The sequence below is a fragment of the Crinia signifera genome, chromosome 2, assembly GCF_055691185.1.
Source record: "Crinia signifera chromosome 2, ASM5569118v1, whole genome shotgun sequence".
Taxonomy (NCBI): domain Eukaryota; kingdom Metazoa; phylum Chordata; class Amphibia; order Anura; family Myobatrachidae; genus Crinia; species Crinia signifera.
In genome coordinates, this window is record NC_139218.1 from 348,113,340 (window position 1) to 348,141,083 (window position 27,744).

The window sequence follows — 27,744 nt, forward strand, 5'->3', positions numbered from 1 at the left end:
GGTCGTTCCTTTGAATTCCGGACAGTGTAGTGGTTAGCATTACTGCCTCACAGCGCTGAGGTCATGGGTTCGATCCCTACCATGGCCCAACAGTGCGGAGTTTGTATATTCTCCCCGTGCTTGCGTGGGTTTCCTCCGGGTACTACGGCTTCCTCCCACAATCCAAAAATATACAGGTAGGTTAATTGGCTTCCAAAAAAAATTAACCCTAGAATGTCTGTGTGTGTGTACATGTGGTAGGGAAAATAGATTGCCAGCTCCACTGGGGCAGGGACTGATGTGAATGTTCAAATATTCTCTGTAAAGCACTGCGGAATATGTGTGCGCTATATAAGAAACTGTTTAAAATATATATATATATATATATATATATATATATACATATAAATGAATCGATGCAGCCTCCGGAACTCCTGAGGGGCTATGGTGGACCCAGTAACAGGAGGTAATGATCAGGCGGCACTCGAAGATTTTTTAACACAGCAAAAGTGTATTGAGACAGCAAACACTTCAACATTTCGGGGAGAGTTTCCCCTTCATCAGGATGCCAAACAGTGATAAAACAAACAAATATATAGTATCTTACCCAAACCCCCTCTTGTATTGACTAATGGCAGGGAGGCATGATGTACTTCAGTAGCATGTGCAGGGAAGGCCAACTGAGCACTGACCTCCACACTGTATATTAACAGCATTGCAAGGCCGGACAAGCATCTTAGTCAGCGGTGTCACTAAGGGGGTGCAGGGGTGACATGAGGTGACACCAATAGAGTCACACTCACACCCGCTTCCCCACGGCAAAACCATTTTAAGAGGAGCTGCCTAACCCCAGGCACCCCAATCTGAAAGGCCTCTCCTGCCATTGCCCGCCGCGGATTGGATCTCTCTTATAAGTGACATCTAAACGATTGCTCAGGTGTCCAGTGAGATGATAAACTGCAGCCTGCAGCTCCATGATTGGCTGGAGGCAGGCTGCAAGGAGGAAGAGAGAAGGCAAGGGGAACCCATTAAGGGCACTTGCGGTCAGGCTGAGTTGCCGGTTCCCACCATAGAAGCCCATGTTAAATTCATAGCATGGACTTCTATGAAGCCGTACAGACTCTCCGTACAGAGCCAATCAGGCACGGAGCTCCCCCGGCCGATGCTGGTTCTAGAAATACAGGGGGACCCCAGATTTATTTTGCCCCTGTATTTTTGCAATCAGGACCGGCTCAATGAGCCCATGGCCATTTTTTCCAAAAGTTTTTTTTATATAAAATCACTGTATGATGTACAATAAATTACAGGGTATATAATAATATTTTCACAGTGGTGTCATTTCCAATGAAAAAGATAATCAAGACAGTAAGATATATTGAACACGTGGAGAGTCATGTAAAACAGCAGTTTAGCAGTCAACCAGTCAACATATCGTAACACAGCTTGTCATAACGGTACATGTAGTATCTTGGATAATAGACAAGGTAATTCACCATTGGAAACTAGGACACATAAAGTTAACATATATCAATAGACTGTGCATACAAATAAATAATAACAAAGATAGTACCTTATTCTGGTCCATGCGCACCATTGCAAATTCACAATGGTGCGCAATATTTTGTAATGTGCATGTGCCGGGTGCGAGCACCCACCAGTGTGGGGGGGGGGTTCATGGGTCGGCGGTGGTTAGTTGAGCCAATAGGTACACCCAGTGTTTCATGGGTGTTCCCATGAAAACAATAGGCGTTCCCATGGTAATGACCCAGGGACGTGGGTGCCGGGGTGGGCAGCTGACATCACCAGATGTCAGCTGAACGCCCTGTCCTCAATCAAGACACTCGCAAGCCTAAGACACCTGAGCGGTCTGATGTCAGCTGAACGCCCTGTCCTCAGTCAAGACACACGCAAGCCTAAGACACCTGAGAGGTCTGCAGCCATCGAATGATGTGGCTGTCGCCCCATAGGCTGCGAATGGATGTTTATGTAAAAAATCCATTTGCAGCCATGTAGGCGAATTTGCCCTGAAATGGGGGGGCGGCAGCATCTGCAAGCAGCGGGCAGGCTTAAAATGACAAAGACAAAAGACAGTACAAAGTCAAAAACATATTACATCAAAAAGAAAATAAATGAATAAACAAATTGGAAAAGAAAAACTCTCACCCCCTTTCATCCTAGGGCCCCAACCGCACACCATTTTTAAAAATTATATATTTATTCTTCCTAATTTTTTTTTTTACACGCAGAAGCATCACACGGAGCTGACCAATCCGTGCGATGGTGGCAGGTCGTACGTATTTAGCTGCCGGTAATTCAGGATCCAAATGCGTATTTATTCACCATTGGAAAATACAAATCCTGAGAATACGGATGCTTAATAAACTATCCGTATTCTCCGTTCCTCTTTTCAGGTGGTCTAGTAAATTTCCCCCAAATTGTCAAGCTCCCTGCCCTTTGTCTTAATGATTGCATGTCTTCTGTCTACCTTATATGCCCCTGATTCGTCTGCCATGTTTACATCACTGTGCCACACCGCGGTGCACAGTGTCACCTTACTAATAACAGTAATTATAGAAAAGCTACAGTAATACCCCTTTCAGACAGAAAAAAAGACCCGGGAATTTCCCTGCTCTTGCCGTGTCGACCCGGGTTTTTCTTCTGTCTGAAAGGGTCAACACGGGTCTAAAGTTCCGGGACTTCGACCCAGGTATTTACCTGGGTTTTTCCCGGGTCTGTATTCCAAAAACCCGGGTCGCCGGCTGTCTGAAAGGAAACGACCCGGGTTTTTGGGATTATTACACATTGTTAGGCACTGATTGGCTCTCCTGGTGGGGTGCTGGCTGATTGGTTGTGAGGATAGGCTTCTCTGATTGGCTGGGAGGGCATGGCAATGGAGCTGGCCTCTGAGGTCATTAGGAAGCTGAAAAAAGGATAGCATGGCCCACTGGTAGAAGCAAGAGGTGAGAGCTGCTGGCAGTGAGAGGGGAGGAGGATATCGGCAAACAGATGACTGGGACAGTCAAAGATGCCACAGTGTACTCAAACATTGCAAATATACTGACAGCCATGTGAGGTAACATGTACCTTCCAGTATATAAAAACAACAAAACTGGTTTACAACATATCCTTGTGTCATGCCATGGTTAATGCAATGCAGTGAGCAGTCACCACCCACTTTTGGTCCCCTCATCTCTGTGTGCCTTTAAAACTGTCCTATTCTTATGACGCACAGAGTTTTGCAGGAAAAATCCGGCTTCTGTGTGAAAGGGGTCGACATGGGAAATACCCGGGTTTTTGCTCCTGTGTGAAAGGGGGTCAGCCCCTTGCTGCCTAGTTGTACCCGGGTTTTTGTATCCGGGAAATACCTGGGTTTTTGGGATTTTTCTGTCTGAAAGGGGTATAATGCTGTTATGTCATGGTGCTGCTAAACACCATAATACCAAAGAATAGGAATAACACCATACAGCAGTTGGCTACAAATGAATAATAAATGAATAATGTAAAATGAATGTGAATCATTATACTGCAAATAATACTCATAAAAATCCACAATTTTATTACACAATAAATTAAAGGATCCGTAAGTATCAAGTGTAGTTAATAAAAACTCCATAAATTCATATACAGCTGTAAATCTTGTAAAAAAAAAACTTAATACAAATAACTTTTCTTAGCCCAAAGTCAATGTGACTCATATAATACATGTATATTGCAGCCAGATATTGTATGGATATAATTGATTTTATACAGTGTATGGACATTTAGAATAAATCTACAATGTTTCCAAAATAAGCAGAAATGTGATCCAGTGGTGGAGCAACAAAGGCAAACTAGGCATTAATATATCTTCAGTCACTTCTGCAATAGTGGAAATGGACCTATCGGAGCACTTCATTCATAGAGAAGTCAGAGCAGTGAGATGAAGCCCTGATTAGGAGCTAAGCATTAGTAACACCCAGTACTGTGCACTTTATTATTGTGCTGGTGAACTGCCTAACCAGTACTAATGCAAATCTGCATAGCGGAAGTTGGCATGCGGTCACTTCCAACTAGATGGAACGCACGCCAGACACCGTGTGCAGCCGGGGAGCAGCTCTTCACTTGCTTTTACTCCTAGTAAGAATCATTGATGAATGCAGGTTAGGTTAGATATATTGTGCAATATTACAATGTTATATGATTGGTTTATAATCTAATTAGCGGAGGAGCCTCAGGGTATTTGGCTGTGCTAAAGGGAGTCTGTTTTTATGCTGTCTTTGGATGTGGATGCTTGCAGTGTCTTGACAAAGGGTCAGAGGGTATGGGTAAAAACTGGAGCAGGACAAGACCCTGGACCGCCGGACCGGACATTAAACTGCATTTTGGAGCTTGTAGCGTCCGGTCCGGGGGGTGTCCTGTCCGGGAGGGCTGTCTGTGACACCTGTAACCAGGTAGAGGGGGAGGGGTAGAATAAAGTCTCCCTGTATGGTCCGGGCATGTAGCAAAAAACGGGCAGTCTGGACCACACGGGGATACTGTAATCTCCCATCCCCCATGTCCCTGGGGGTGATAGCTATCACAGGGACCCCCCCTGACAAGACACCCCTCGGACAGGGAACCCCCCCCCCGGACCCTACAAGCTCCGGACTGCAGATTTTGATGTCCTGTACGGCGGTCCGGAGTCTAGTCCGGGTCCGGTTTTTACATAGTCCCAGCGTCAGATGTGGACCCAAAACGTTGACTATGCCCTGAGCTTTTAATGATGGAACATTAAAGTCTTGCTTTTTAAAGGATTATAAACAGAGTGCGCTCTTTGCTTGTCTGGATATATATATATATATATATATATATATATATATATATATATATATATATATATATATATATATATATATATATATATATATATATATATATATACAAGAATACAAACAGTGCGCTGAACTTCTGGTGAACCTGGGGCCAATTCAGTCCAAAATCAGTGAACAAGTCCAATGCTTTGTAGTATAACACTCAGGTCCTTTTGCCTGGCAGCTCCGTGTCTCAAAACAATAGTTTTAACCTGTATCCAACAGGTGAGGGATTTTCTAGACAAAAAGAGAACGGGCGCTGATAGTGCATGATTCAGTTTAAAAATGAATTTGGTACTCTTTACCTAGCACGGCGCCCATCGCGGCTAAAAAATCGGGTGCGATGCGACCGACGCGATGCCTGCGATTTCCCATAGGGAACAATGTTAAATGTCTCAATTGACCCGATTTTCCTGTTCAATGCCTCAATTGACCCAATTTTTCCATAGGAAACAATGTTAAATGGCCCACAGAGGCCAAATAGCCACCCTGAAGTGCGAAATGGCCCCCACAATTGTTAACGCCACCCCACGATCAACGTGACCCCGAAGCGTGGCGAGCGCAGCGAGCCCGGGAGGGGCGGCGGTACGCGTCCTACAACCTTTTCATACCCCCACTATCCACGTCGGCGTGGAGCTGAGAATAGAATAGTGTGGCGAGCGCAGCGAGCCACCGAGCCCGAAGCGTGGCGAGCGCAGCGGATACCTGTGAAGCCCGCGAAGGGACGCGTTTACCTGTGAAGGTATCCGCGTCCCCTCGCGGGGCGCGCTGCGCTCGCCACGCTTCGGGCTCGGCACTATTCTATTCTCCACGCCGACGTGGATAGTGGGGGTATGAAAAGGTCGTAGGACGCGTACCGCCGCCGCTCGCCACGCTTCGGGTTCACGTTGATCGTGGGGTGGCGTTAACAATTGTGGGGGCCATTTCACACTTCAGGGTGGCTATTTGGCCTCTGTGGGCCATTTAACATTGTTTCCTATGGAAAATCGGGTCAATTGAGGCATTGAACAGGAAAATCGGGTCAATTGAGACATTTAACATTGTTCCCTATGGGAAATCGCGGGCATCGCGTCGGTCGCATCGCACCCGATTTTTAGTGCATTCAATGCCCGCGATGCCCGCGATTTTTTTACCTGCGATGCCCACGATCAAAATCGTGGGCGCCGTGCTAGGTAAAGAGTACCGTGAATTTTTATTCAGCACAAAGACAAAACAGGTGTAGATAACAGGTGTTGGCGGTTCTCATTCACCGCTGTCAGACAACATGAAGGCGGTGCAGTGCACCTAGTGATGGAGCCGGTTACACTCGTCTGGTCTCCAACGTACAGCAACAATGGTGGGATTGATCACGACGCTAGGCCACGCCCCTACGGGTTTCGTATCAGCTACAAAGAATATATGTTGTTGACCAGCTATTCTGTCTGCACGCCCATGATCCGCCCAGAGCACACTTATCCTATGTAGAAATACCCAGTTACACCCACTAACCTTATAGTAAAAACGCATCTGAATTGCACATAGTCACTCAAACTTGCATATAGTGCTGAAAATCCATCCACATGACAGCGCGCAACTCTAAACGAAGTCCTATATGTAGGTTCCGCTAAGATTATGAATAACGCCTTAATAATAGTAGAAACTCTTCCAGTGCTGAGACTCCAATAAATGACTAGACAGTAGGATGATGAGGAGGAGGATGCAGCCCTTATATGTGGTATCGGAAGTTACATTTATCCAGCTATTTTATGTCATAATGGTGGCCTTACTCCAAGTATTTTGGTTTGTATTAACAAAGAAGCAAAAGCACAATAAAATGTCCACCAACAAAGGTGGACAAAACAAGATGGCAGTGAGTTCATAGACATGGTTCCTTGGCTCCGCTGGTTGCCTGGACATCATGGGATGTGTGGTTCCTTCCAAAATTGAGTGCTGAGTATTTCCAGTAATTGCTCTCATATAACCTTTCATTTTTTAAAGTAATTTCCTTATAAAAACAGGAAATCTACATTACTTGACAGTTAATGCATTCTACAAATCCGTGGTACATAGAACATTTCTCAAGACAATGGTTGTGCAGATTCACCCTTGCTCTATTCATGTGGTCACTTTCTTGAAAGTCTGACATTTTTTAGCCTGTAGCTTAAGGGCATGGCTCCATGTGTCAAGCAAATTTCCCAAATGGATTTTGTATTTCTAACCACAGTCTGGGAGATACGTCTAAACGAAGAAAACCGTCCAGTCCAGAACTTATTATGTCTGCTAGAGAAAGATCAGACAAAACTTCTCAGTTTAAAATCAACATGCAGAAGGTTTTGAATCAAACTGAGAATCCCGTGGGCAGATAGAAAGTAGACAAGCTGTGATTAAGACAGTAGAAAATAGTACACAATAGTCATCTATAAGCACAAAGTCCACTTTTTCATTTTCACTATGTTGTGGCTAATTAGGAAAATGAACCTACAATTTAAATTGATTTCTTCTTGTTTCTTAAACCACTAAACAGAATTAAAGATGAAACAAATAAAACAACAACAAAAAGATGTTGCTATTCTTCACACTTTAGTCCTGCCAGATACATTTTCTGACTATGAGGGTGATATGTAATAAGACAACAAACACCAGAGAATCAGCTCCTACTTGTCATTTTTCAAACACAGCCTGTAGCATGGCAGTTAGGAGCTGATTGGCTGGTGGTTTATCACTCTCCATTTTAACAGCAAATGGCACAGCATGTGTATTGGAAGTTGCTTTAAGTCCACCTGAGAGCAAATCCAGCACTGGGTTAGCCACCCAGTCAAGACCCCATGAGGACTTTATTTAAATCCATCCATGCACACATTTTGTTTGTAGGCAATCCTGTAGCTAGTTTGCCCTGAATAAGCATTTTTACAGGAAAATACTGTAGGTGAGAAAGACCCAAGCAGAGGCGGATTGGGCCACTGGGATACCGGGAAAAATCCCGCCAGGCCGACCCAATCCACCCTCTGTTGGGCCGGCTGGTCCTACCTGCTGGCCGGCCTGGAGACTTATTGGTCAGTCCAGCCGCCTGCAGCTCTTCCGGGTAGCAGTGGACTGGCGGCCTCCTATCATTGGCATGCGCACTGGGGGGTGCACAAGGCACTTCCTAATGATGAGCCCTCCACGACGCCTCCTACCCTGGCCAGATGCTTCCGGGTTCCCGGGCCTCCTTCACATGTGAAGGAGGCGCTCGTTTTGCTTCCGCGGCTCCTGACAGGTCTAATGTTTTATCCGTGCCTGCACACTAATGGTGCCGGCCGGGGGTGCACAGGGCACTTCCTAATGATGCGCCCTCCTACCCTGGCCGGATGCCGGATGCTTCCGGGTTCCGGCGCCTCCTTCACATGTCTGCCTGGCAGCGGCAACTTTGTTCCTCCTCTGCTTATGATCTGAGCTCCTTCCCCCTCCGCCCATCACCTCCATCTCCCCTCCGCACGCCAGGCACCTCTTTCCCTCCTCTGCCTGGCAGCGGCAGCTTTGTCCCCACACGCCGAAGCAGTGGCATGCCACTGTGTATATAGCACAATGGCATTATATGTGTGTGGCACTCCAGGGGGGCATTAAGCATGTGGCACTACAGGGGCATTATATGCGTGGTACTATGGGGGGGGGGGCAGAATGTATGTGGCACTGTTGGGGGATTGTTTGTGCCACTAAAACGTCAGCAGTATGTGTGTGACACTATGGTGGGCAGTATGTATGTGGCACTAAAGGGTCAGCATTATGTGTTTGGCACTATGGTGGGCAGTATGTATGTGGCACTGTTGGAGCATTGTGTGTGGCACTACAGAAGCATTATGAATGTGGCACTACGGGGGGCATTATGTATGTAGCACTAAGGGTGGCATTATATGTGGGCAATGAGCATGTAATCTCTGCTGGCAATGAGCATGTAGTCCATGTGGCAATGAGCATACAAACCCCCCCCCCATGTGGAGGAGCATGTAACCCCCTGGCAAGAAGCATGTAAATCCTGGCATCGAACATGTAACCCCTGACAACGAGCATGTAGGTAAGCATTTATATGACATAATATGTAATGGGGATTATGGTGTGTGGCATAATGTGTAATGAGCAATATGGTGCATGGTATAATATGTAATGTATACAATTATACAACATATATGTGGTAAAATGGGAAATTTGGTGTGTGGCATATTGTGTAAAGGGCATTGCTGTGTGTGGAATAATGTGTAATGGGCATTACTGCATATGGCATAATAATAGGCAATTCTTTATGGGGCGTAATATGTCATGAGCATTATGGTGTGGGATGTAATAGGTAATTGGCATAACAGTGTGTGGCCTAATATGTAATTGGTATTATGGTATGTATTGGCATAACGGTGTGAAGCGTAATGGGCATCACAGTGTGTGGTATAACGTGTAAGACATGTGGCATACTATGTAAAGGCTGTGTGATGTGTAATAGGCATTACGGTGTAAACTTTTGGCGCATGCCTTCGGCGCGCACTGTCCCTATTGTCAAGCCCTGGCATAATGTGTAATGGGCATTATTGTGCGTGGCATTATGTGTAATGGGCATTACAGTGCATGGCATTATGTGTAATGGGCATCGCCACTGAGCCAGAGCTTTCCATCGCTTGCAGGGGAGCAAATATTCCCCCCCCCCCTCCCCCATAAGGGCTGCTTTGAGAAATTTCCTGGGCTGGTTTTAAATCCCAATCCGCCCCTGGACCCAAGCCAGTATCATAAAGCAGCACTTCAAATAAACTATCCCAGGACTGATTTTTATGCAAATTACACTCATAACCATGTCCTGACTGGGCCTGTAAATCAGTATCCAATACGCGCAAACTCTGCCCACTTACACCCACTTTTTGGACCAACCCCTCCTACTTTATATAAATCCCCACCCACTTCACAATGTCATGTCCTTTCAGGGGTCTGCCAATTGGAACAGTGTCTCGGAACTCAGCCAAGTTGGGAGCATACTTGCAAATCGTGTCATTTTGTGTCATTTTAGCCCTTCTTCCAATCCGTTGACCCACGGATTGCTGTGTTTGACTGCCATGGGGGCAGGGCTTGGTGAAGTCAGCCTCATCCCGCCCCCCGCTGACATGAACTGTCTGGTCTCCTCTCCAGGTGGATTGACGGAATAGCCGCTAATCTACCTGCTTTTGACGGAAACACAGCCAAAACCAAAAGGTTTTGGCCATGTTTCCGGCAATTGCAACCGGACATGAAAAGATGTCAGCATGAGGTAGGGGAGACGGCGCCAGGTAAGCAGCAGCAACTGTCCCGCCACCACTCCGGTTGAGAGCAGCTTACCCGGCCCCGTCCTGGCTCTCGCTGCCTCCCCCCGCCACTGCGTTCACCCGGTTCCCAATGCACTGCATTGAATAATGGATGCCAGATCCATTCCGGTAAAAGAATTTCAGAATGGATCCGGTATCAATTGAATATACCCCATAGTCTTTCCAGGCTCTGGATATGCTTACACAACCCTAGCTAGCAAGGCCCTGAAGAGGTTAAATACGTTCTCAGTTATTTCTATGAATGTCTTGACTCTTGTGGGGGTGGTAGTAGACACATCCTGTGAATGCTGCTTCTTCATGCACAGCAAGAAATATTAAGGTACTTTTTGCAGTGTGCGGGGTGATTAATCACACTATTTTATTTTACATAATGAGGACCATAACAACCACAGCCTTAACTAGAATGGGAACTGTATTCTTAATGGTCTTTATTGCTCCTAATTATGCTTGATGAAACCCTCAGCTTCAAATTACTCAGCAATTCCTTTGATTCCTTTAAAAAAAAAAAAAACATCTTTTCGCTATGAAAATTTTAAAATGTATTTGTCCTGCCGCTCAAGCTGTGTGGTCCTATTTTCAACATCAGAGGAACAATGAACAATCTGTTGATCAAGCTTCATCTGTATGTATATCAAAGGATAAAAAAAGCATTTTGCTACAGTGGATTTTGCATCCAGCAATCAAGAAGGTGGTTTTTTTTTATATGCTTGAAATTAATTTGAACTGAAAAGCAGGTGGCATTGTAATATGTAGAAAGCAGAGAGCATATTTGCTCTGTAGAGTGTGTAACACCACTGGATGATATATTTATAAAACCAGCTGTTTTAAACACATGGAAACATTTTTTTTTTTTTTTTGTCAAAGCGTTAGGAAGTTTGGAATATTTGCAAGTTTCTAATGTTTTAATGTATGTAAATTTTGATACCACAAGGCCAATGTTTCAGATATTTAGTTTAACATAATTGCTTGGAAGACTTCTCACTGTTTTGCTATTCAGAATCGTAGAAGGCAAAAAAAAAAAAAAAAAACGTCCAGAAGCTATGTGCTGTTATTTCTGCGGTAATAAAACATGCACCAAAAAGGTATCCAAGGACTCAACTGTGGAGTTTTTGTCTTTATTACTTGGAAAACTTAAGGATACAACATTTTCAAATGTTGATGTACTGTATATAAGTGGTGGTTCCTTTGGTAAAATGCATAGTGCTAGATTTAGGAAGTGGGGGAGGTTTGCAAGCCGCTACTTCATGGTGCGTTAGATCTTAAAATTTAAAGAAGTTATGATAATAAGTGCAAAGTTTTTGGCATTTAATATTATTGCCACATACAGTCTGTATATCTAGATGGAATAAATCATTTTTCAAATAACATAGACCAAGGAAGTTCCTTTAAAATATACATTTTGAGAATTGGCCACACCTTTGATAGCGTGGGTACGGGTTCGCACCCACATTTTACTTGAAAAAGAAACCTTTATATTTGTATTACACCTTCTTATTTTGTAAGTAAGTCATGCTACCTTACTTATGACTTGTGAAAACTAAGAACCACCATCTCAAAGGCCCTTATTCAGATCTGATCGCAGTACAAATTTGTTCTCAAAATGGGCAAAACCATGTGCACTGCAGGTGGTAACATGTATAGAGAGAGTTAGATTTGTGTGAGCTATTTTGTTTCTGTGCTGGGTAAATACTGGCTGCATTGTTTTTACACTGCAATTTAGATTTCAGTTTCAACACACCCCACCCAAATTTAACTCTCTCTGCACATGTTACATCTGCCCCACCTGCAGTGCTCATGGTTTTATCCATTTTGAGAACAAATTTGTACTGCGATCAGATCTGAATAAGGGCCATAGTGTATCTTCTATACACATTTTTTACTTTTACTCTATTTTCTAAATCAGACATCCTAATCACAAGCATGCAAAGTGATATTTAAACATACTGGATTGAGCACCACAAGATTGGAATAGCAGTATAAAAATAATGCTGTCCAGCCGTGACGGCTCTTACCTCTGTGGAGAAGGGGGACTGCTACAATACCCCCCCCCCTCCCCCCCCTATCTGATGCTGTTGCTGCTGGATCCCACCGCCGGTGCCCGCTGATCTCCACCACTGTCACCAGTGCCTGCTGGTCCCCACTGCCGGTCCTGTCCCCCGGGTAGCTTCTTGGTACTGCATATGTGCTGGCCCTCATCCTCTATGGGCTGCTTTGGAAGCAGTCCATAGAAGTATAGGCTGTGGGCATGGTGTAGCTGTGTGCATAATTGTTTTGAAGTGCATCATTTTTAAAGTGCGGCATCATTGAAACATAACTGCAGCGTTATACCGGCGTTACACTGAAGTAAAACAGAAGGACAGAAAACCAAAGATTGCTTTGAGTGAGCTCACTCTATCCTCACAGCCATACTACCCTTGGCTGCTTTATCTGGCTATTCATCCATAATATCACCATTTTTACATCTGCAAACAACTTTTACTATCACTGTTAATGCTTGTATTTGCACTGTCAGTTTTGAAAGAGCGCAGCTGTACCTCTAATGACTTCACCTCTCCTTCATTTCCATTGATAGTAGGAGTCCCCCAACATTCTATTCTTGGTCCTCTTCTTCTCTATCTCTAAATGTCCTCTCTGGGTGAGCTCATTTGATCACTCGACTTCCACTATCACCTCTATGCTGATAATACTGAAATCTACAGTTCCTTTCCCATACCTCCCAACTTCTTGGCTGCTGGAATAGGGACACTCACGCGGCGAAGCCGCGCGCGCGCCCGGAAAGGGGGCGGGGCCTATGCAAATGAGGAACAGCTTATGCAAATTAGTCGCACCCCCATTTTCGGCCGCGAATAGACGCACAGCGTATAGTCAATCAGCTTGGAGGGGCTCCCAACTGCCACCCCCCGCAGCGGGACAATGCCGGCCGCGGGTGGGACAGCGGGACAGGACCCGAAAATCGGGACTGTCCCGCTTAAATCGTGACACTTGGGAGGTATGCTTTCCTGATCTCTCTCCCTCTATCCTCACTAATCTCTCCAACTGTGGATCTTCTCAAAATGTGTCAGTCAGTAATGAGTGCACCTGTGCACCTGCCAGGTGACCTGGAAAATGTGAACGGTGTGGGGTCCTGAGGATCGAGTTTGAGAACCCCTGGCACACTGACACAAAGCTGGCTGACAGGGATAATATTTATATACAGTAGCTTGTTTTGCATCCAGGTATTATTCATGGGATCCTGTTTAGTACATACAGTATCATGGTGATATTCGCTGCATTGTAGACTATTCATTTAGCTGCATTGTTGTCTATTCATGATGTTATATTAGAATAAAGGCATTTAAATTATTCAATGTTAGAATACAGCCTTTTTTTAATTTATACATTAGTATGTTTAGAAAACATTTTTTTTTAAATCTCAAAAAAATCCAACCAAGTATATTCATTTATGTTAACAAAAAACATCATTGTATGTAAGTTGTATATTACAAATGATGTGTCTTTTGCATGTGCTTACATTTTTAATTGATTACTGTAACTTTTATTAACAGAACTATAGGCCTTATTCTAGTTCATTCTTTCTGACAAAATTCTTCTTAGATGGACTAAACCATGTGCACTGCAGGTGGGGCAGATGTTACTTGTGCAGAGAGAATTAGATTTGGGTGGGGTTTTACTTCAAAGTGAGATCTATATTGCAGTGTAAAATTAAAGCAGTCAGTATTTACCCTGCACAGAAACAAAATTACTCACCCAAATCGAATTCTTTCTGCACATCTGCCCCACCTGCAGTGCACATGGTTTTGTCCATCTAAGAAGGATTTTGTCAGAAAGAGTGAACTAGAATAAGGCCCTATATCAGTAATATTTTGAACTACAGGCAGTAAAAAAAATTATATTCCCACAATAAGCAGTGAGAATAATTTACGGCATGGTTGCATTAGCCAAATGAAAATAAATGAACCCCAAAACATTTTATGACTCAATCTAGTGAGAGAAACAAAAGTGACCAGGTGTCGGACTAATGGGGAATGGGATTTTGGATATTCAGTTTTCTTGTGCGTAGAAGTAGAGGTTAGTTATTGAATGTATACTAATGAGTATACTGTGTTCGTGAGCTGTGGCTTTTGCAAGTAGCAGGCAAAGTGCATTTATTTTATTTATAATTGGTGGTGATACATTATTACCAGCAACTATTTTATACTAATGGTGACTGATAAGAAAGAGATATTAAAAAATGCATTCCTTGTAATTGTGGGAATTATAAAAAACGAGTCAGCATTTCTCCACATGAGAGTGATGTGGAGGATCCAGACCAGGTTTTAGAGCAATAGCAGAAGCAAGGTTGTGTAATCAGCAGCACCTGTGATCTCCTTACATAGGTGTTTCCAGGGCAGAGGGTAAATGCTCTTGATGTTGGATTAGCTGCCCAAGAGATAGGCCAGGGTGTGGGGCTACACTAGTGACAACTGGAGCATTTTGGAAGAATTTGTATTATGCTGTGATTACCTGTATGCTGCTGGCTGTACACTTGCCTGTGAATTGACCTGGTATACTGTCTCCTGCTACCGAAAATAAAGACAAAAGGCTTCATTGGAGTCCAGTGTACAGTATGTGCTTCTTTGTCACAATCTATATATTGCCCTCCTGATAATGGAATATATATAGTAAGGTCACATTTGCTTTTACGTTCCTTTGCTTGTCGTGGTGTGATGTATGTTTGGAATTTAAGTACATTTAAATGCATAATTTGTGCGCCCATTAATCTGACTTTTAATCATGTGACATTATGGTAAAGGAAAATATCCACACATCTATATAACATTTTATACACATTTAAAATGTGAATATACTTGTGTAGTGGGCTAAGCTGTAAAGAGATCCATGTGTACTGTAGTGACAACTGCATGAATCTGGTTTGTGTCCCTTTAAATAAAGCAATTCTCTCATCACACTTTGGTCCAGGCATTGGGAAGTATAGCAATTTCACTCTCAAGTTATTCCTCTCTATTGAACATCAAGGCTATTTTTGTACCATGCTGCTTGGTTTAGTACTGAATAGCAATCCCCGGATACTTTCGTATCACAATGAGAGTATATTTTGCTAACACATATATAGAAACCCAGCAATTCTATCGTTTAGAATAATACAGTTAATGATGTCTGGGACATTGTGCACTAAAGAGTTATAATGGTTCGTTCCCTTCACCGAATAAACATAAGGACTCTAATGAGAATAGCTACAAGTCTCTCAAGATCTACTTTCACCACACATTCTACAAACAAAGCACGAGTGTAGCACTCAGAGGAAGTGCAAATAGACATAAAAGAGGTTACTGACCTCAATTTCATCTCAGGTTAAACAAAGTATTAGGAGTAGGGGGAAAAACATGATTTGAAGACAATGCTTCCAAAAATGACTCATCCCGTGTAACACTTTGTGATGAAGAGTAAAAACTAGAGTTATTTCCATCTAAACTGATTAAGAGAACGCAGTATATAGTGATGCAATACAGGTTGAGTATCCCTTATCCGAAATGCTCGGGACCACAAGCATTTTGGATAAGGGACTTTTTCGGTTTTAAGAATATTTTTTTCCATACTTACCCCTGATGGTCCCGAGACGTCCACGGTGTCCCCCGGTGTCCATGGTGGCCTTCAGGATCCTCTTCAGCTGATGCATTGAGCGACCGCGCACTTGTGCAATGCACCCCTGGGACCAGGGGTGCTTAAGTTAAGGCATACAATCAAAAAATCGGGCGCCCAGATATTACACAAGTACCGGAGATTTTAACTCCAAAGTGTATATATACATGTTTGTCGATTTTTATTTTCACCTTTGCACTTTATTAAAACTCCACAAAAAATTCTGACTGGAGTTTTCTTCATTCACCATTGCGTGGTACTGATGGTCTTGGACCCTTGTTTGAAATTGTGGGAAAGTTGCCCGAAGAGGCTATTTTAACTCATCCAGGCAGTTTCCTGGTAACCCTCATGAACAGGATATCCTAGCAACACACTTATTGATGAGCACTAAAGTACTTTAAAATGGTATGCACAATATTTATATTATATTCATGGAAAACCACCTACTACACTATAGAGCGCTTTTTTTTTCATCCCCTTTTTTCCCAACATATATATTTATAAAATAATTTAATAAAGGATAAATAAAGTAAAAAATATTATAGTTTACATTAGTGGGAGAAGAAGGGGGTATGGATCCGCACAGACTAATACATTAAGTTTATATATATCTGGAAAACATAGGAAAACCAATATGTTAGACTACTAGTAATAGATTGAAGTAGTCATGGATTGGCGGTGCGCATTCACAACCAACCTGGCACTTTTACTCGACACTCAGTCAAATAGGTTACCTAAATCCCCCCCTATAGGCCAAAATCCAGCATAGTCTGGAGGGGGCCAGTTCACCAGCCAGAGAGGAGACTCTTGGCGAACTGACTGGTTGGTAACTCAGACGGGTGAATCAACAGTAGATGCACAGGAGCCACCGGTTGTAGGAGTACTGCTCACGGGGGTCATTTTCCTTCATTTCTAAACACTATACAGGGTCTCTCTCCTTTCCACTAACTGGCTCTATATGACAATTGAAGAGCATGAGAGATGGTCAGAGCTGAAGCGGCTGAGCCATCAGTTGATATTTTGCCGAGGCAATTGATATTCAAAGTTTTTTGGCACTATAGATAAATTGATATCTTGCTGAGGCTATTAAATCTCAGAGTGCGACTAGAGATTTTGTTGCACATCAAGACAAGCGAATGGTACAGCTTGCATTTGAATACATGTTTGTCTATGTCTTGTCTCAATGTTATATGTGAATTCTGATTTCTGATGCACAGTTAATTGAACATGCATCAAACGACTGATTGTAAATTAATGAATGCTCCCAGTATTTTAGTGTAAGAAGCCTATTAAAAGTTATGTTTTAATGTAGTAACCATATCAAATTTATACAATAAAGAGTGCGCCCAAAAAGGCACATTTGTCTTTTGGTCTGCTCCTTGCAGACACCCCCCTTTACTCAGTTTACATTAGTGGTAAGGATAAAGGGCCTTATTCTAGTTCACTCTTACTGACAAAATCCTTCTTAGATGGACAAAACCATGTGCACTGCAGGGGGGCAGATGTTACTTGTGCAGAGAGAGTTAGATTTGGGTGGGGTTTTACTTCAAAGTGAGATCCATATTGCAGTGTAAAAATAAAGCAGCCAGTATTTACCCTGCACAGAAACTAAATAACTCACCCAAATCTAATTCTCTCTGCACATTTTACAGCTGCCCCCCTGCAGTGCACATGGTTTCGTAAATCTAAGAAGGATTTTGTCAGAAAGAGTGAACTAGAATAAGGCCCAAAGTTCCAGTGCAGAATGGAGGTGTCTCGAAGCTGGGGAATTGATTGGACCCAAATGCTCAGCAGGCAAACTTTTTGTAATTGGTCCAGGCCCTCTAATGCTGCTTTCACACCGCAAAAACAGCATGGACCCGTTATTTTTAAAGTTTCTAAAAGCAGATCAAACAGCTAAAACCCCTTTCACACCGCATATCACACCGGTATTTCAATTGTCCTTAAGCGGTATTTCAATGCAGTTTTTGTCCCTTCACAACATTGAACCGTTTAAACCCATAGAAAACAGTGGATGACAAAAAACGGGTCTAAAACAGGAAAAACACTGCTTTATTACCATTTACAAATACCAGTTTTATAGAACCAGTAAATTCAGACAGCACATATTAAAAAAACTGCAAAATACCAGGTAAAAAGTGCGTGCTGAAAGGGGTATAAGTCCCTGAGCCCCATAGCAATGACACCCCTTATACACCCATTATAGTGACACCCATGAATGTAACATGCCCCATGTTATTGAACTCAGCAGTAACTGCTATGATAAAATCTGTAGCAGTTTCAAAGTTCACATGACCTATCACAAACTCACAATGCTGCTGTTATTTAATTACCTTTAGCGACTGCCACATGCTACTGAGGCACTTGTACAATGATGTCAGACCCCAGCTGTGGGCAGTATGTGTCTTCCATAAACACAAGTACAGCCTTTCCGAGCTATAAGCCAATACAGTGCAGACGACACTGAGTCAGAACTGCAGCTGAACAAAATACAGTCTGATTGTAATGACAAGCAGACTAGGTCTAATTGAAACCATTTTCACTAACTTCCTATATAATCCGCTACTGTGGCTCATTTAACACATGGATATTGGAGGGGTGGGGGTGTTATACAGTAACTTGCTACTGAGTTAGATTTCAGCTATACCTTGTAAAGCCTTTTTTATTTTTAGATCATTCCATAAAATGTTATTGAGGCAGCATAAAACTTATTGAAGCATTTATTCTTACCAATGCCTGTGCTTAAAATGTTATTATGGATAATATTAAACGGGTAAATTAAACTGAGAATATGGTCTTATTACCCCCATCAGATTTTCTGACTTTAAACAGCAGTCTATATATAGAGAAAGCGAGTGTGTAGAACAGTGGGTCTAAACTCTAGTCCTCGAGCACCCCTAGCAGGTCGTGTTTTCAGGATTTCTATTGGTGGAGGCAGGTGGGATAATTAACTCATGCAATAAAAATGATTATCTCATGATTAAAGAAATCCAGAAAACAAGAACTGTTGGTGGTATTTGAGGTAATTGATGTTTAACTAAGAAATGATTGATTCCCTGGGCCTTGCCAGGCACTGTTTGTGTATTACATGCTGGTCACAGCAGTAGGCAGCTGATAAGCTGCTGAGGTTGCCAGCAACAACAGTAAACCATCCCACGCACATTCCAATTTCCCCTGACAAATCCGAGACTTTGACTCATCATCACTGTGATGTTTTCTCATGGGGGGATTTTACCTTTGTCTCTTCAGTCTTGTAAATGCTACGCAGTTGAGATATGGAAATACTGCATATTAGTAAGACCGCTCAAAGCTAATGCTTCGTAAGCTAGTAGATGTAGTTTCACTTGCTGCCAACAAATGGCAGTGTTTCAGAGTCACACGGACACTAGACATATACAGATGGAGCCATCCTTATCTAGCCCTTTAATAGGATTAAGTGAATAATAGGATTACTCCGCTAATCCCCTACTGTTTAGTTCTATGTATTGTATTGCAGCTGAGAACAATAGGCCTTGGCTCCCCATGGCTCACCATGGCTAGCCAGAGACGGCTAGTTGAGGATGGCTCCATCTGTATATAAACGATTGGTACTTCCTCATCTTTGAGGCCACAGCTTAAGCCAGTTACGTTAGCCGCTTTCAGAATAGAACCATGCTCCGCTCTCCACGCTTTGGGCTCGGTGTCTTGCTCCGCTTCGCTCACCACTATCTTACTAAAGGTAATAGATGGTGGCGTGGACACGGGAGGGTGCAGGTTATGCTACATAAGTTAAGTTCCATAGCATAAGCTGTGGCCACAAAGATGAGGAAATACCAAATGATTCTTTAAAGCTTATATATAATTGAAATATGGGACATTTTTACAGATCTGCTTTGAGCAATAAACAAGCCACAATGTCCAGGAGCCTCTGCAAGACAAAATAATTGTGCTTGTGTAAATAGGTCTAGTTAGGTAATAACCCTTATTCCATGGCTTGCCTTATATAAGATCCAGATGCCAATAATTACCCCTGATTACATTATTAAAAAGTAGAGGAAAACTGAATAATTATCATTAAACTTTCTCCAATTTCACTTTGACTACTTTTCTCTGCAGAGGACGCCTGCTACACCCCACTCTGGGAAATATCGGCCATCTTCACTTTGCAAAATGGAATTTCTGGAAATCAGTATTTTGTTCAATTCTTGTCATCATTTAAGAATCACGAAATAGCCGGGTGCAGAGAAAGTTCCTTCTGTTATGGAGTCTTGATTTGGGAAAATCTTCTCCCCACACAGCAGGGCAAAAAACGAGATTTTATTTTGAAGAGCGAGATTACAGAAATTAGATCAGGGGGTGAAAATGAGACAAAGGGCCTGATTCAACCTGGCGTATTCACTCCGGGGGATTATGGTGCGGCTCTGCGCATGCGTATAGGCGATTATAAGCAAGTGCAGGGCTGCTGTATGAACACCTTCGGCGGCTATTACAGTCGCACAGAGGGGGCAGGCAGTGTGCGGACAGGAGGCTGGCGCATCGGGATGCCCAGCGTTTCCTGGGCATGCCCACAAAAATGGTGGGTATGCTCAGAAAAATGCTGCACGTCCCCATGTGAACACAGGGGGGGGGGGTCGAAGCCTGCAGGAGGCGGGCAGCTGACATCCCATGACGTCAGTGCCCGGCCCTGTTCTCGGCCATAGCCGAAGCAAATAAAAGACAGTATAGACAGTATAGAGACTAACTTTTATTTGCTGCGCTATGGAAAGCTGTCCACTCCCCACTGGCTGCATCGGGCAGGGGGAAAGCCGCCCAGTGTGTATGGACCTTTAGAGATAACAGACCTATATGTGAATTACACTGTATTAAGGATAAATAACAAGGACTACAGGTCAGGTTACTAAAGTTAGAAACATTTTTGTTATATTAGATTTTGTGATTTAGAAACTCAGGAATTTACAAAATGTAACAATTTAAAGTATAATGAGTGTAATCTTTTTTGAGCTATTAGCATCCTGACATCCTGTCTGAAAGTGAAGCATATCTGTGTACACGCCCACACTCTGCGGCTAGGAGAGTGCAGCCTACACACGTCCTCTGTTCTCTAGTTTGTTTCTCTAACTACATCATCTCCATTTTAGTTTATTTATTCATCCTGACAAAACAAGGAGGACAATATTTGTTTGCTGGACTTTATTGAGGCCATTTTGCTAATTGCTATTGGCTTACGGCGCACACATGCAAAGGCAATGCATAAGTTCATTTAAGATAAACTGTTTAAACACATATATACAAAATGACTTAGCTGTTAAATAAAGAACTACCTCTGGGACATTTGCAACTGTAATACTGGCCACAGATCACACCAACTTTCCTCCGACCATCCAAATGTGATTGGTTTTATGTTTTTTGTTTTCTTTGGACTTTGTCATACTTCACCCTCACTATGGGCCTTATTCTGGTTGAGTCGGATGGCTCCGAATGCGGACGAATGGCCAATGGTTGGTGTTTGCGCATGTGCAGAGGCGTATCTGCGCATGTGTGAACGCCGTGCACGTACGAATACAGCGTGAATTCTGTACAGAAAACGATAGGGACGTGAAGCGATGGGGGCGTGAAGGGATGTTTGGGCTCATTACCATATGCGTACGCCCCGCATTTTCATGGGCGTTCCCATGAAAACGCTGGGCGTACGTATGGTAATCCGGCCGTGACGCACGTGTGGAAGGCGGACATATTACATAGTCGGATGCCAGCTGCCCGCCCATATCCCTGCTTTTGCACGGAGAAATGCCCGAGTGGTCTGGAGCACTCGGTGCTGCTTGACCACTTGGTCCAGCATTCGATGGTAGGCGACCATCGAATGATGGGGAAGGTTCCCACAGATGGAGGAGGTGTTCACATGAAAAATTCACTCGCGGTCCATTCGGTCGGCATCTTACCGCATTTGGACGGTGTGAGCGATCCGTACTGAAGGCGGGGCTAAGAACACTCGGTTCCTGTCCGAAAATACGCATCCGACCGAATCAACTAGAATAAGGGTCTATGACTGGTAACAGTAGAGTGTGCTGAGTGCAGCACCTGGCCCGTATACACTATCTGGGGGTACACGTGCTCATGGGTTGACATTGACACAAAAAAAAAGTGTAAATCTCTGTTGACCTTTCCATGTGCCAACCTTTTCCTTATGTCGGCCAATATCCTTGTGTCAAACTTTTTCCAGTGTCGATCTTGTGCAAGTCATTCTTTTAGGGTTGATCAAAACACTGTAGACGTAATTACTGTTGGCCCCATGCACTACACCCATTCTATGCATGTTGGAAAAGTAAGCAGGTATCTATACTGTACAGTATATACAGATCACAAAGAGAAGACATAGGGCTAATGTATATTTCAAAAGCATCATGTGTGTAAGCTTTTGTTTCTTGGCCAGCTTTTCGCTGAATGCTAGCGCAGTTTTAAGTTATCAGCAGGCGAGAAGCAGCTTTATACATATTGGGGGTTATTCTGGTTGACATGCAGCACTGCAAAGTTTGCAGCTCTGCATTTCATTTTTAGCCCGTCCTCCACTTGCACATGCTGCCGCCACCCTTCGCAGGGTGAATTTGCCCGCATGGCTGTGAACGGATGTTTTGCATAAACATCCATTTGCAGCCTATGGGGCGACACCCACTTCATTCAATGGTCATTACCATTGGCGTGACTACCCACCGCCTCCCCACACTCTGTTCGCCATCGTCGCTCGCACCTGTTGCATGCAAAGGTGCAGAAATGCACATGCGCAATAAAGAAACATTGCGCACCTGTGCAAATTCACATGTGGAACCCGTGCGGTCCCACATGGACCAGAATAAGGTCCATACTGTAGCCCAGACTCTGAGGACTTGTCCTAAGCTATTAAACAAACTGGAAGCGCACTGGAAATTGCTTTGGATACACTTACTGTACTTTTCTGGTCTTTGGAGGAAACTGCAAACCAGAACTGCCCCTACTCTATAGAATGGCATTTTTAAGATCTGGAGGTCCACTTTATTTAATTGTAAATTTCAACTCAAAGTCCGCACTCTGCATTTACTGTAGGCTAATTGAATCAGTTAGACCAGGGGTCCTCAAACTATTTTGCTCTGGGGCCCCAACAAACAATAAAAATAATGATAGGACCCCAGCAAGTTACTGCAGAAGGTCATCACATCACATGTGTAGTCAGCAGACAGCACATACATGGCAGCATTGTAGAGGAACCAAGTGATGTGAGAAGTCTGAAGTAACAGACAATTCAACAGACTCCTTGAATCATTGATTGAGATTAAAAAAGTCATCAGCCTGATGGTCAGTAACATGGAGTCGCGACTCCATATTGAGAAGGCCGGGACCCACTTTGGGGTCAGGACCCACAGTTTGAGAACCACTGAGTTAGACAATTCTTCTTCAATTAGCCCTGCAGTTAACTAAGATTTATTTCTGAGTGTGAGCATGGTTGAAAATAAATCCACGTTGCCAGTGCCAATGCCGTGTTAACCTACAGGTGCAGGAACATATCCAATATTGTATGGGTTAAACTGCATTAACATGGTATTTTACCAAGCAAGAATAAGAGTCTCTAATTGAATAGTCCTGGGCCTTATAGAGTTAGGGTTAGGGTTCTAATCGAATAGTCCTGGGCCTTATAGTCCAAGGATACCAACCTTTTTCATCTATGGCAAATTGCTGCTAATTGAATTCCCCTCTAAAGCAGCTATATTCACTAAACTCAACTCTTCCATGTTTTCTCCCAAAAATTATTAAATGTAGCCTCAATTATGTCTTCAGGTAACCCAATCTGCCTTTGGGATGCACAGCACATTTCTGCAGTTGGCTCAAAGTTTGACATAAGACATTGCCAAAATACAACTACAATGCCAATTAATGGTGAGCTTCTGCCTTGCTTTAGAGCTTATTTCAATGGTGTGCAACAGCTGCCATCTCTCTCCGTAGGTATAAATCTAGGACACATGACATTACAGAATGTTTTGCACATCAGCCATTTGTGCATGGTAAATGAGGCCGTCAGTTTGATGCAGTGTAAAATGTGGAATCCACATATGCTACAGCAGTTGAAAAAAATTGATGGAAATAATATGTATATATTAAAAATTGAATGACAATTAAATTCTAGCACAGATGCCCTAGTAAATACCATACCCATGCATATTTATAAACATTTTCTACATAGATTAAAACTTGATCTTGATATAAAAGAACAAACAGGATCCGAAGTAGTATGTCAAGAAACCAAAGCCCACGGGCAATTCCAGGACTTAAAGCTTGCAAGAAACTCAGGAGCATTACATAGTTCTCACCAGAGATTTCAGCTGTTTGATAGAAATATTATCCATTAAACTGCCACAATAGGAGCAGTCATTCAATTAGCCATGGGACTTATCGCTGAGTTTTGGTTCCCAATGCTAATGTGCCATAAGCCATAGCTCCCAGAGTTAACTTCCCGGAGCAATGCAATTACCACCAGAGGTAAAATTGTAGATTTACATTCACTCCTTAGGAGGGTGAGAACATAAATTCATGTCAAGTTTACCCTTGGGACTAGTCACCGCAGACAATAATTGAATAGCTCTGGGCACATAACTTAGCACTTAAAACACTACTGTAAGTCCCACGGCTAATTGAATTGCCCCATTAGAAAAGAACCAAAAAACAACTTGCATGTATGGATAAAGTGGAAGTAGGAGAGAAGTGCAGTGGCAAATTAATCCGCTGATTCTCCAACAACGAGCCAGATTCAGACCTGCTTGCTAGGCTACGTACTGTATATAGCCCAGCAAGCAGGTTAGCGCCGCCCTCCTGCCCCGCCAAATCCCCTCGCTATCCCGCAAGCAGATGTGTACACTTATTCACCCGCTCGCATGCGCCTGCACAGAGGAAAAAATAATTCAATGGTTACTCACCATCAAATGATTTTCCTCTGTTCACTGCCAAAAGTAAGCTGGGACTTCCTTTTCAGTTGACCGATGTTCTGCGAATTGGGGGCGGGAGCTGACGTCATGCACTCATGGGTGCCTGTCCAGTGTTTCTATGGGCTCGACCACCATTTTTGTGGGCACGCCCATGAAACTTCGATGTCCACCCCGGAACACCCCCTGCCTGTCAATCAGGCAGACAGCACCCCAGTGAATGACATTTTCGTTGAAGTCGCTCGTTGCAGGGGTCTGCGCATGTACGTTAGCGCCTAGGGGCATTCGCAGTTGCCCACCATCGGGGACGCGGCTGAATTTGGATTATGCCCAATAGACCTACATGCATAGGCCCAAGAGACCTACAGGTTATGACACGAGAGCTTAATGAAACAGTAATATACACAGCGATACTATATAATACAGTACTATTGTAATGACAATGGTTGAAATGACAGGAGCGCTATTCATTAGTGTTCTGGATGCCCGGACTGTATAAAAACATCTTGCCCTGGAGGAAAAGCCACATTACAACCACCTCTGCAAAATGCAAATAAGTATTGTACACATGATAATGTAATGAAGTGTCATACATACAAGATAGTTGCATTTCTGATGTAAACTTAAATTATGTGCAAATACAAAATAGAAAATCAATCATTTATAGTTATCTAAAAAAAATTTTTTTGTAATTTTGCAAATTGAAAATACATGAGTCCAGGCTCATCTGTGCTCGTGGGTCGTTAACAGCAACTAGCATGTCCGCAGCCAGGTGCATACACTGCATACGATTTGGTGACCTGTTACAGTGCTGTATATTGCAGTTATTGATTACACCTCCATAATACTCCACATTACTTGCACTATATTGAAATACCACACAGTTCTATTCAATATGCACAGTATTAAGACATAGCAGATATTTCCCAGTGTCCAGGTTAGTGCCACCATAAAGAAATATAATAAGGGAACGTGTTCAAAGTGATATTGGGCAGCTGAGAGCATAGATCTAGGTGTGCATCAGGACAAGACATGATCAGACTGATTCAGGGGTGTTTTAAGAGCCCATGTGCAGAATCTGTGTGGGTCCCCTCCACTATTGTGCATGTGCAAGTCCGGAGAACATGTTGACAAATCACCAGGAACATCTCTGTGGTGGTGCAGAGTGTGTGGTGTGAGTTCCACTGGTTCCACATGCCCATGTGAACCACATACATTGACCAATTATAGAAACTGCTTGCCAATTGACTGACTGCAACCCACAACAGAATGTCCGGGGTGCCTGTCTATAAGAGCATCCCATCAGCATCAGTCAAGAACCAAGCAAGATTATAATTCCAGTTACAGCAATTAGAATTCATGCATAGTAATCCCAGCATAATGAGACTAACCAGGAGATTGCTTGTATCTCACAACCTGCCGGTGATCTATTAACTAAGCTATGCATAATAAACATTGTAACATTGGGTTGCTATTGAAAAGAGCTTGCCTATCCCCATTGGGGTGGCTGCTTGGATACAAACTCTCCCTAACCTGAATCATCTTCTAATTTCTCATTAAGTACCCTGTTGGTAAGAACATAGGCCTCTTGCTTCCATATCTCCTGTACCTACACCACTTACCTCCATCTTTCCATCTTGTCTGCACCATCTTTCCTTCCTACATTAGCATATTTAAGGCCTGATTTGTCTGAGTCAGCTGGTGGAGAATAATGCGGTATTTACTTGCAACATGTAATTTCCACATTAAGGAACTATGCCATTATTAAAAGTGAAGCTTTTCTTACCCATCATTCTCTGAGTATTCAATTAGAAATTACATTTTTTTTAAATCAACTTAATCATGAATAGCAGTAAATACATTTTTAACACAATTACTTTGGAACAGTGGAAAATTCTTCAAACAAATAACCAGAACAGCTATGGGCATGTGAATCGCATCCACCTATGCAAACTTGGGAGGATGAGTTGATATGAAAAAATAACCCATACTTGAACCACTTTAAATGGTGAAAGAGACACATAGATAATGCAGTATTTACATGGGATAGAGAGTAGAAATTTGTCCCCAATTATAGTTGAAGCAAAATCAACTTTCTGGATATTGAGATCTTTAGATATATTGGCATAAAAACATAAATAAAGCAATGGACTGCAATAATTATCGCTTGGCTTTCAGTTATCCCCATGCCAAGTGAGTAAACCATATAGGAGGGTTGCAGTTCAAAGTCTGAAAGTTTACAATAAAATACGTATATTTCTCAAGAGAAACTGCAACCCATATTTTAGATCTAGATAGTTCACTATCCAAAGTAAAATATATGAATTGCAAGTAACTCTTGGAATATAGAGATACAACATATACAAATACAAAGTACACATAAATGCAATTTATCACCCCTTATAAAAACAATAAAAGTCAGTTGGAAAACATTCTATTCAAAAGTGACATCTGCTAAGTTTGGATCCATACTTTTGCATAACCCATAGGTTCCCAAACGCGGTCCTCAAGGCACCCCAACGGTCCAGGTATTAAGTATATCCATGCTTGGCCAGAGGTGACTTAATTATTTACTCAGTCAGTCTGATTTTAACCATCTGTGCTGAGCCATGGATATACCTAAAACCTGGACCGTTGGGGTGCCTTGAGGACCGTGTTTGGGAACCTCTGGCATAACCTATAAATAACAAGAAGACACCTCACATTGAATTCTACCAGAGAATAAATTATACAAAAACCTGGTTCCACAATTTGTATAGGATGCAGGAATCTGACCAACCAGTTACATCCTTTACATCTAACGCAATTGGAAAACTGTTAACGTCGGGGTTGCCGGAATGACCGGAGGCTTCCGAAAATTGTGTCCCCCTCCTGGTCCCCCGGAAAGGTGGGCAACCCTCCCGGATACCGCCCCCCCCCCCCCCCCCCCCACATCTCCCCTGCGGCAACGTTAATTTTCCCACAATTCACAGCTTTTCGTGAGTAGATGAAAAAAAGGATCAACAACACCATGGCTCCTTTTACAGAAGAATTTAAATCTTTGTGCATTTAAGTATCAGAACTTCAAATGAAGGA